A 13,081-nucleotide genomic window follows, 5' to 3' on the forward strand; every position below is an offset into this window, starting at 1 on the left:
CATAAAAAACTACCAATTGAAATCCAATGTTTTTTTCTTGACTCCATGCATATACATGTATTTGTTTATCCGTATTGATGACAGATAACTAAATTGAGTTCCACAGGGATATCTCGATCTCTTTAATTAAAACAAAAACGCAATACAGTACAATGGAACCTGCCAAATAATGAGAATGGAGTACACATTTGAAATTATTTGATAATGTTCTTCAACAGCAAGAAAAAGGGTTTGATTTTAAAATCATTCATCAATTTTAAAAATGTCACTCAGGTGAGCATTGACGCCCATGAATCTCTTGTTGAATTATCATTTTCTCTTCAAACTTTCCCTTAGTACAATACGTTTTGCATAAATAAAAGTCAGTATAAAAGTGGTAAACTGAGGAAGACGAAAGACACACGTGTTTCAATAATCAGGGCCGTTTGAACCTAAAAATGTAGGTCAATGTTTTCGAATTATGAGCATTATTTCAAAGAAAATAACAAAAACCGATTAGTGGAATTTACATGAAGGTTTGGCGTCTACTGAGTATATATTACATTTTTTGTGGCTGTCTTATTTTTAGTTGTATGTCATTATGGTTGTGCAAGGAATATGCAATGCTTTCATCAGTTTACATTTCCTCATGCGTAAGGTAAAAACTTATTTCTAGAAAAATCCTCCCAAAATATATGACAGGTAATTATTATATCTTATTTTATAACAGGTAAATCATTATTTAATTGTAATTTAACAATTATTTATGCGAGTTTCCACCGCCGAATGTAATAAAGTTTTAATGAAAGAATTACAAAATTATTCCTGATTGTTTTTTTTTATCGGACTTAGGGATGGATTCTTTTTCATATTTATTGAATTTAAAGATTTTTTTCACAGATTCAAGAGGCCGATATCACTAAGTGATGGTATCTGTAAATTAAAGTGGAGTGTTTTATTTTAGTAGTAATGACAGGTCAAGGTCATTGTCTTTTACCTCAATTTTATTGTTTCCATTTATATGGTACCTACTCCTATTTTGAAATATTATTTTATTCTTTTTGCGTAAGAGAAAATATGCATACATATGAACAAAGCGCAGAATGTATGGTCCATAAGTGAATGTACATGTACATTATATTTATTTGAAGTTCAGTATTTCTTACATTTCACATATGTTTCAGTGATAGGTTGAGCGTATACTAGTAATTGAAAAAAAAAACACTAATACGTGCAGCAACCAAAATACAAATATTGGAATGTTTGTAGAGATTTCATGTCTGTATAAAGTTAAACCAGGAAATAAACAATAAATAAGATTCCACGATACATTAAGCCCACGTGATGGAATCTAGGACTTGCCCCCAAATGATTCCAACAATTATACAATTTTCAATCAGCTTCTAATATGCATAAATTTAATCTTTTTTGCTAAATTTGGAAAGATGATTTTGATCTTTTATAATGAGGTCAACGGGAATTTGGTCCCGAACTGTCATTTCTGATCGAGTTACTTTTTGCTGTGTAATATATAAATCATGATGGTATGAAAAATGAAGACAAATTTTGCGTGGTTGATGATGATCACTGTTTAGATTAATTAATACTTAAAATATCATTATGTGTTTTAATAACTTTTATTTGAAATTATTAAAATTCAAAGTTATCTGTATTTTTTTGAAAAAAAGAAAATTTCTGACTTTGCTGACGACGGCCATGGCAAGTAAAGGATGAGTGTTTCCGAATATGACATCGGCCCTGAGTGTACCCATGCAGACCACGAAGGGTTTCACCGGTAATTCATCTGTCAATTAGGTAAATAAAATAAATTCATATAGTTTAATTTATATCATAGATGAATTAAAAAAAAATGAAATTCCAGATCTGCTCAGTGGTCTTTATTAGAATGAATAATCACGTTTGACTATGGCCATTCTGAAGCTGTGATAATGTACAATGAGCAAACTTACAATAGATGACATTTCCAGATTTGTGCTACTAAATAAGCCTCGAATATTTGCAAGAGGGTATTCATTGGACAAAATAAAATGAAGTCATGCGGCCTGTATCAAACGGAAGAGTGATCAAGTAAACAGTTGGGGTCTACCAGGTTATTTCCACTAAAGATGCTGAAAAAGAATCATTTATGCTTGTGATGGTGCTGATTTTGGAAGGACGTACGGCCTCAGGTCCAATATTAACTTTCTGTGGATGTTAAGGTCTGACGACATGTTGCTCGAATATATCTGTTTCGTATCTCTTCGTAAAATATAACAAATAAACCATAGTTGGCATTATCTCGAGATTTTTAAACTGTTTTCAAAATGCCTTAGTAGATAAAGACACCAAAACTTGTAATATTGGCAGTGGTAGTGGTTTCTTATAGGATATTATATAGCAAATAACATCCTCTGGCATCTTGCAGAAATGCCTGTTAAGGTACCTTCAGGAAACTTAAATCATTAAAGTAGCAATACTTCAATGACAAATTCTTGGGAAAAAATATATATATTGAGAAACGTGTCGTCTGACCTTAACTCTGTCATACTTTGCTGTGTGTGACCCATATTTTAAATGATCAGATTAAAAAGTTTGGAGTAGTAGCCATTTTGAAGTTACCGACAAATGCGACAACCGAAAAAAGTACAGGATATTAGTGCGCAGATGCACCTGCATTTTAGATGCAGATTAATTCCATGTGTCATTGTTTGCTAATATATATACTCGTTTATAAAGGGAAATCCTCAAGTACTCCTTGAGTTATCTGATCTGGTCTTATGTTACTATGCTCCCAATTTTATCATTTTTCCTTTCAGAGATACCATAAAAAAATCAAATGCCGAGAATCTCGCCAAGGATTAGAGATGACGTAAGGAATTATTGCTGCTAACAAAAAATATTCAAATAGACATGGCGACTTTATTTATTTATCTATTTATATATTTATTTTTTATTGCAGTATTAATGAGTAATACATGTATAGCGAATGTTAGTATTTTAACTTACTGTCATCGTCAAAAACTTCCACAAAATGTTTTTTTCAATAATATTAAAGCTTCCTGTTTCAACTTTAAAGCTTCCTGTTTCAACTTTAAGATCACGATATCTTTTTTTTTTTTTAATAATAAACATGTTTGTCCGGGTAAAGGGCATTTGAACTTATAACGATCTGAAAAACAGCACAGATCCATGTCTGTAATTGGTATGCATGCCACATGGAAACGAGTTCAGGTTTCCCATTAATAAATATGAAATGGCACCTCGTGATGTTAATTATAATATCATTACATATTATTATTAAATTATCTCCCACCTGTCAAAATATCAAAGCTTGAAAAAGTACACGCAGTTTGATGTTTCCTTATTTAGAGTGTTCCTTGTCAAGGTAGAAAATTAACTGATGGAAGTCCACAGAGAAAACTAACTTCTGAAACATATGGTTCTGCAGGCTGTGCGACTTGCAACAAAACAAACGTGGACTTTTTACATTTCATTTCAGGCGCGGATCCAGGAATTTTTTTCAGGGGGGTCCACCCCATTCAAAATTTTCAACCCAGAAATTTCTTGTCTTGACACAAAAAAACAAACAAACAAAAAACCTAAAGTCCATTCTCAAACGAGAAAAAAACAAAGTTATTTTTTTTTTTATTTGCTTCAGCATTTAACCCCCCCCCCCTCCTCTAGATCTGCGCATGCATTTTTAGTTATTCAACATTCATCAATACTGCTCCGTATTTTGCTGTCATATTACAGTTATTAATGAATAAATATGATTTTTATATTATTATTCAGAATATTAGCACATGCATAATTCTGAAATGCGCATTGTTGCAGCTCATTATGCTTGTAAGAAAACTAGTCTTCGGTATCTATAATACGAATTCGTTTTCATAATGGTCAACATTATCTAATCCAGATTTATTTTAAAGAATTAGAAAAACATCAAAAAAATAAGAGTTTAATGTTTTTTCTTCTCGAATTTTAAATGCCACTATCTCGTAATAAAGAGAAAAATTTCTCGTAATAAAGAGAAAAATTTCTCGTAATTACGAGAAAAGCTCTCGTAAGTACAAGAATTGATCTCGTAATAACGGGAAAATTTTAGCATAATTACGAGATATCCCGAATTAAGGAGAAAATTTTCTCGTAATTAAAAGAAAAGATAAAAATAAAATAAAATTTAAAAAAAAAAACACGAGTCAAGATTTTCAGTGAGGTAGAGGGAGGTTTGTAGATGTGCAGATGGGTGTCCAAATCTTTCTAGAACAAAAAGCGCCGAAGCTCGGTACATGTAGGTTGAAATCTATTGTTCTCATGGTTAATGGATGAATAAAGAAAGTCTTGATAAAGATTCATACTCTAACTACAAGTACTGCGAGTTTCTGTCTCATTCATTTGACTTTCTTACCCCCCCCCCCACCTCAACTTGAAATTTGATAGCAAAAATATCAACATCTTCGCTAGCCAAAGGTTTCTGATACGCTACTCTCCTCATAAGTTTATGAGGAGAGTAGCGTATCAGAAACCCTTGGCTAGCGAAGATGAAATATCAATGGTAATTAATTTATAATACTATTATAAAAAAAGTTAATGCTGAGATTTCTTCGATTTCTTAGATTTCAAGAATTGCATAAAAGAGTATAGAATCATGCAGTCCAAAATGTCTGCAAGTCTGCAAACCAGGGATAGGCTGTTAAACGTGTATTTCCCTCTCAAGAAAAAAATGAAATAACTATCGAGTTCAATGTAATTTGGTACATTTTAATTTATGTTTACCAATAGAACCATTTCCTGTGTTTTTTACTGTTTTTTTTATTTGCATGAAAAGAGCTAGGTTCACTTTATGCATAAAATGGCCCTGTCCTTATATCAATTAATTGACTATCACCCTCTGTCCCATTTCATATATCAAAATAAAGTAGAGACTTAGTGCTTTCATTTCCTATAACAAAATTTCTTTTTGAGAATCCAGGTATTTGGAAACAGGCTTTGAGAAAATGCAATGTTCTTGAATTTTGCAGAAAACATGCGTATTTGACTACCTTCAGCAAAGAATTAAAATATGAGCACAGCCCACGATCCAAAAATTGAAACACATTTTGTGATCTTCGGAAACAGATCTTTCATTATGTAATTGCATATTTTGGATCAGAGGTTGTGCTCTATATGAAATATTGAAAAAATATCTCAACTTTTGGCCATTTTTAAGGGAATTTACAGGATATGGGAAAAAATGACGCATTTTATGACGTCATAATGCATTGACTAGAGAGAAAATTACGTCATGTTCAATAGATACACGGTCAGCAAGGATCCAAATTATAAATACTGCATTTTCAACCATAACTTAACAGTTTCGATTTTTCAGAAATTCTCAGGGCCAAAAAAGGCCCTAAATGGCTCTTGCTCTTTGACACCACAATTGAGCTATAAGCCCCCTAAAATCCCCTCTCAAATCATATAATTTTTTGATTTGTACTTAGGGGCCTATTGATAATAGATAATTACATTAATGATAATAATGTTAAGGTCGATAAGTACATATACACCGTATTTGCCCCAAATATTCAAATATTAATTTTCACAGAAAAAGAATAAAATGGCACAGATCTAGAAATTCTTGAGGATAACAAGGAGACAGAAAACACTATACTACAGATACATGCAAGTAGCCATTTAAACAAATGAAAGACAAATAGTCATTTTAATTCAAGTAACTCATTTGGGTCAATGACTCAGATTACCTACATGTACATCTTGACAGTTGAGAAACTCAAAAAATCTGATAATACTGTAAATATTTTATCATAAATCAAAATAATAGGGTAAAATAAGTTATTCCTTGGAAATGTTTCATTTAAAGTTGAATCACCCAGAAGATACGGTAATTTTTCCATTAAAGTTACAAAAATAGTTGACATTTTAAGATAATTCTCTCTCTCTCTCTCTCTCTCTCTCTCTCTTTCTCTCTCTCTCTCTGGTAGAAAGATGGTATAAAATAATGTAATTTTTATAGGAGATTTTTATTTAGCGTTTTTAAGGAGTATCACTAAGGGAAGTGAAATTAGCATTATGCACTTTTCTTTTTTATCGATTTAAAAATGAAAGGGATCGTTTAATTGGCTGGCAGGCTTTAACTTTTCTCTCCGTTTTTAATTCCAAAAAGTCATGCTTATTAACAGTATGAAAATTACCCGTGTAAATCACCTGTAAAAACAAAGGAAAAGCATATGCTACTTATAACTACAAGAAAGGATATTTAAATTCAGACACATAATCATTGTTAATATCGTTACGCGCTTAGATTATAAACTTAGATAAAGTTAATCCAAAACACTTCCTTTAGCAGGTATTACTGTATAGCACAAAACGAGCAGGTTTATATCCAATGAACAAATATCGATACCATATCAAAGTACTGAAAATACAGGAAAGCGGTTAGCATGCTTGCATCTATTTACAATGAAATCCTAAAATGTTGATATTAAAGTACTGTAGAGTTCATATACAAATGAGATCAGACAAAAAACAGAAAATTCTGAATTTTGCAATATTTTATCGAATGACAAGGTCAATACCATCCTTTCCTAGGAACACATTGACGTCATTATCCTTTCAATGAAAAAAAAGAGAAGATAACGAACAGCGACCAATTTCATAAATCCATGAAAGAATATACAAATCATAAACAGGACAAAAACACAGACCCTATGGAAACATCAGAGGTGGGATAAGGTGCCTAGAAGGAGAAAACATCTCTCGACGAGTCACACTCGTCATGAGCCCTCTGTATAATTATGTAGACAGAGAAATCCGAAATCAAATGAGTATACAATTAATGGTCTAACTTTGGTGGGAAACAGTCATAATACTACCCAACGTCACTCGGACAGGTTGTATTTGCAATTCATGACCAAAGACATTATAATGACGGTATCATGGGTATAGAATTTGCGAAATGACGACTTTAAACGAGATATTGAAAACCCTGTAATATCAATTCATTTGTTAGAAGTCTAACTCTGTTTAAAACAGATATTACACAGAAATGCTCTTGCTTACTGAATCAGTTGAGATACATAAACACCGTGTGCAGAAGATATATGGTGGAAAATTTTTCCATAAACATGGCAAGATAACACGTCCGCCCTAGCTTTAAGGTGATCTCAATAAAATTGCATTTACTCTAATCACTGAAATTCCCTGTAGAGTGATTCGAGACACCTGATGGAAACAGCTTTGAGAGATGGATCTAAAGTTCTTCAGGACAAGGAAAAGGAATAACGTATTTGCAAATATTATATGATACTTGAAATAAAACAGATAATTAAGTTTGAAGAAAATATATGTAATTGGACCATGAGTATAAAATGAACGCATGATATTTTAAGTTTAATTGCTGCAAGCTGGAAATAGATTATTGATGTCGAGTTTGTAGAATGGCTATTTTGATATTTGTAAGACTGTAAATAATAGTTAATTAGTGATTGGTAATTATCTCATAAAATACATCAGGTTTGTATTTTTGACTCCTGACATATGAGGATTCCCATTTCTGAACATGATAGAATTTCCTTTAATAATTTTTGGCACCTTCTTGTTTCAATATGAATATTTACTAATAGTTTGGTTGCTGGAATAAATATGTTCGGGGAAAATTAATATCGATTGTTAAGTTTGATATAAAATCAACAGTCCACTAGCTCTTATACAAATTTACCCGAAGTCAGATATCACGGATTCAGCATGACATTTCTATTTTGTTTAACATGAATTAATAATTATGCATGATCTTCAAATTATCTAAATCAAATTCGTATTTTTGTCATTGATGTATATAAAAAAAAATAGATATGGTCTTCATATTATATATTCTTGTGGAACACATGTACCAATACCCTGAATTAACGGGCCTGAAATGAATTTATGAAGAAACACCAAGAACTAATTTATGCACCTTAATTAATAAAGTTTTAATCAATCAAGACAAAAAATAAAAAACAAACAAACAAACAAAAAACATTATCTTGGATGTCATATTGGTTTAGTGTGTAAGAGAGGCCCGTTTTCTGCCCTCTGCAATTAAATCAAATATCATAAAACACAAATCTTACGTCCTTAGTTTGATCAAATAGAAGACAAGTATTCAATTCTTCTGTCTGATGCAGGTTTTGTAATATGTAGACGTACATGTCTAAAGACAATTGTCCACCCTATCTTTTTCTAAATTTTATCTCAATACAATAGGACATATACCGGATAATGTGACATCTCCCATGTTAACTTACTTATCTAACTGTGTTTTTATTGTTGTAAGAATGTCACTGGTGTTCAATAAGCCACTCACAGAGCTATGTGTCATGTGGATCATTTATGTTCACAATCTGTGTGATTTTTTTTTCCATTTTCTTCCTTTTTATCTTTATGTATACATAGGTACATTTTTATGCCCCGTATCGAAGATTCGGGGGTATATAGTTTTTGCCCTGTCCGTCCGTCTGTCTGTCAGTCTATCTGTCTGTGTGTCTGTTTGTCCGCAAAAACTTTAACCTTGCCCATAACTTTTGAATGGTTGGAGCTATGGCTTTCATTTTTCACATGTGTATTCCTTGTGACAAAACCTTTCTTTGGGTACCACCATATTTGACCTTTTGACCTTGACCTTGGAGTTTTACCCAGTTTTCCAAAATTTCACCAAACTTTAACTTTGGCCATAACTTTTGAACAGTTGATGCTAGGGCTTTCATACTTCACACATGTAATCCTTGTGACAAGACCTTTCTTTGAATACCAACAACTTTGATCCTTTGAACTTGACCTTGGAGTTTGACCTACTTTTGGAAAACTTTAATCTAGGTCATAACCTTTGAACAATTGATACTTCGGCTTTCATATTCCACCTGTATTTCTTGGGAGAAGGCCTTTCCTTGGGCACCATTAATTTTGACCATTTGACCTTGACCTTGATGTTTAACATACTTTTGAAAAAAACTTTTCCATATCTATTCAATGGTTGCTGGTAGGGCTTTCATATTTCACAGGTTTATTCCTCGAGACAAGACCTTACTTTGGGTACCAACATATTTGATATGCATTTGATAAAGTTTAACCTTTCCTATAAGTTGCAATACGGGGGCATCAGTGTTTCACAAACACATCTTAATTGTTTCGTCTGTAGTTTGTTTTCTTATTTGTTCTTTTGTTCTATGCCATTTGTTGCTGATTTTGTTTTTATCTGAAAGCAGTGTGCCATTAATATTAATATTTCAAATTATTTCATTTATTTTATTTTGGAAATCTAGGAGATAGTTTTGTTTAAATGATAATCATGTGTAAAAACATTAAGAGGCCCTTTCTACTGAGGACATCCAGGTTCTCAGTGAGAAAATCAAAGCAAGTAATGAAACAAAGACAACTCATCCATCAATAGCATTCAGTATTAATTACTGATAGCGAACAAATCCTTGTTTATTGATTTATAGAAATCATGAAAGTTTGAGATACTTAAAGCTTCTTTTTGAAACATTTTATGTATAGGATGGAAACCTTATCCTTCTCACTGAATGTCCCCCACTTTCACCGAAAGTGAGGGATATTAATTTGGGTTTGTCCGTCTGTCGGTCATTCTGTATGTAACACTCATGTTTCCGGACGATATCTCTAAAAACCTTTGAAGCTTGTGAAATGATTTTTTTTATCATAATTCCAATGACTTAATTTTATACCTTTATTAAAAAAAAAATACTTTTGATATTGAAGTCAAAAGGTACGAAAGCCTATTAAGATCAATCTATGAAGGAAAAAAAATTTAAAAGGCGTTATAACGCCTTTCGAAAAGGCGTTAATATTAATTTCAAAAGGCGTTATTATGCTTTTTGAAGAGCCATTATTATGCCTTTGACAGGCCCGTGCTTTTGAAAGGGGGGAGGGGGCAACCTCCCAAAAATTGACAAGCAAACAAAAAACAAGAAACACCCCCCCCCCCCGAAAAAATACTATTAAACTGCCTAAACTTGAGGGGGATCTTTTTACAACTTTTCGGTAAAACTTTTTTAAATGCAATGATTCGCCAGAGTTTAAACATACTGCAACAAAATGTTCAGGGACCAAGCAGCAATGCAATTTAAATGAATTTTTATATTTAAAGTATAGCAAGACTATTCCTTCAAAAAGTGGGGTGAGGGAGCCCCCCCCCCCCCTTGCACTCGTACTACCGGCCTGTTTGAAAAGGCGTTATATCCAAAAATGGAAATGCGTTTTTATATTAATAGATACTTGAAAGATTGAATCAAAGCCATCTTTATTTATGCAATATTTAAAAGTATTTTCTATATTCCTGCACATCTCGCAGACAAATGTTTACATGCGTATTAAGAGAAGTCAACACTCTACTTGTGGAAATCCAGGATACAGGCAGATTCAGACAGGGACTTTGCTTGCCATGTATTAAAAATTCATGTCAATTTTGAAAATATTTTTCTCTCCTCTTGGAAAAAAGCGGACAAACTATTTGCATGGGTATAATGAGCAATTAGCCTTCAACCAAATTTGTGAAATCCATGCCCCTTTGTAGAGGTGTGTTTGGCATCAGAGAAGGACTAAGTTGGTTTAACACTGAAAATACATTACACATTTAAAAATCTTTTTTTCCTGGAAATCTAACTACAATATGTTTAAATTATTTTTTAAGAAAGTAGCCCTTTATTTAATTGTGAAATTCATGTCCCGAGGGTAAGATTTCAGCCCCCGGAGTGGGCCAAGTTAATCATGTATTGAAAATAAAAGGCGTAATAACGCCTTTTGGAAAGGCGTAATAACACCTTTTCAAAAAACGTTATTACGCCTTTTTGAAAGGCGTTATAACGCTTTTAAATTTTTTTCTCTCCATAGATTGATCCTAATAGGCTTCCGTAAAAGGGTAAAAGACCGAGGTCAGAAATTCATACATGTATATTGCACACATATTCTATTATTTGATTGTTTGATCCGATATAGTTTAAGTGCAATTTCCGTATCACCAGTTCAAATAAGAAAAAAAAAGCAATATTAAAAATGTGTATTCCAGTTTAATAGAATCCTTTTTTGTATCATTTTGTACATAAAAATTATACTGATTCTATATATTTATCAAAAATAAAAATGAAATAAAGTCAATGTAACCATCAATAACACTCAATCACAATTTTGTTGATTTAAAGAAATCCAATTTCGATTACAAAAGCAGATTAAACTGACATTCATTGTTGTTCCTTAGGCACCAAATCAAATCTTAAATCACTTTAGATCAGGTAAATTTATTCGTTCAAGTCACTCGTAAAAATTAAAGATAGTGAAATTTCTCTTTGTTCATTCAAATAAACGACACATGCTGTTTTTATCAAATACACCAAGTGTGATTGAAGACAGTAAAAACAGATTTAGGAAATTAATTGTCTGTTAATGGGTCTCATAAATCATCTCTTGTTAATATTTTTGTCATTTCTGACAAATGTTGCACCGCGTTTTCCCGGTGTAAAACACAGTGACATTCGCAAAATTATTGAATATGACGTCATAATTATATTCATTTAATTAAATTTGATATTTATTTTTTGCTTTCACCATCGAACGTTATACAGAACTTCTGAAAAATATCAATATGAAATCTGCATACTATCTAAACATTCATTAATATTAAGATTTTACTATGAACCTATTGCTATGCATGTCCAGTAGTTCTAAGACATTAATTCAAGGGGACACTTTCTTTTGAACGACCCTACCAAACCGAGCCCATCCCCTAAAAATTGTAATGAATAAATAGCAAAAAATAATGACCTGTAACTTCATAGGCGCAAAATGAAAGTGGGGGGGGGGGCTAAACCAACAAAAAAACGTTGGGGGGGGGGGGCTAAGCTCCAATTTTCAATGTCTATATTATGTCTATCTTTGCCCCCCCCCCCCCTCCCGGTTCCAACGCCTATGAACTTTCTATGGCTCAGATAGGAAAGGTAAAGTTTGATTAAGTAAGTATGTAATCGTAGTGACATTGTGCATTATAAACATGAACCCTCTAATTTATACCAGTAAAGAAAATAAATATTAAACTGTACTGCACTCGGCCCATTGGACCTATAAGTTACTTTTTCCATTATACTGATAAATTTACACATGCAGAAGAGTTTTTCTACATGGTTAAAGGCTGTATGTACAAATTTGGCTAATTTTATCTGGTAATTTTGATTTAACACTGAAAAATAATCCGTATCATTATTATTTGGATGATTATTATAAATCTATCAAAATACTTTTTCCTTATATTATCATAAATTTGAAAGTCATATAATTGAGAAGCGTTTTTTTCCATCTTCGACAGAAGAGCTTGAACAGAAAACACACGTCCTTTCACTGCTTATAACGACCATGCAGTTTCCATACGAATAGGAAGAATGCCACATCTAAGCTGTGCCAGGGCTGAACGTTCTTGTTTTGAAATATTTGAAGTAACATACACTTCAGAATCACAATAAGATTTAAAGGAAATATTGTCCTTAATTTTGGAGATGATCGTATTTTAACTTTCCAGTCGTTTTCAGCGTATTGACGAAGTTTTTGGCACACGGAATCTGTATTCACCATTTCCCGGTTTTCTTAGAAGCTGATACTTAGCATATCAAAAATATTTTTAACAGCTCTGTTTAACCTGTGAGCATCATACTCCCTGCATATTGTAATCCCAAATGATTTTTTTTTGTTAATCTCTCAATCTCCAATTGAAGAATTCGGTTCCAATCTTCATTTAAGTTTTTGGTATTATTAGGGAAATGGTGTTTATATCATTTTAGAAATTGCAGATCCAGGAATTGAAGTCGGGGGGGGGGGGGCGCAAGAAGGAGGCAGGGGTCTTGGGGCCGCCTTGAAGCCCCAAGTGGGTCCAGGGCAAAGCCCAGTTGGGGACCCGGGGGGGGGGCGAAGCCCCCGGAAGCTCCTGGATTCTAGAGATTTTTTAGGGTAAAAATGAGGTCTATGGAGTGGACATTTTTACATTTTGTAGACGAAACTTATGATCGATTACGCTAACTTTGACAATTTTAGGGCGCCCTTTGACAATTTTAAGGTGGGC

This window comes from Saccostrea echinata, unplaced genomic scaffold (assembly GCF_033153115.1).
Source record: "Saccostrea echinata isolate AGI-Se365-2 ecotype Australia unplaced genomic scaffold, CSIRO_AGI_Sech_v1 ptg000042l, whole genome shotgun sequence".
NCBI lineage: Eukaryota > Metazoa > Mollusca > Bivalvia > Ostreida > Ostreidae > Saccostrea > Saccostrea echinata.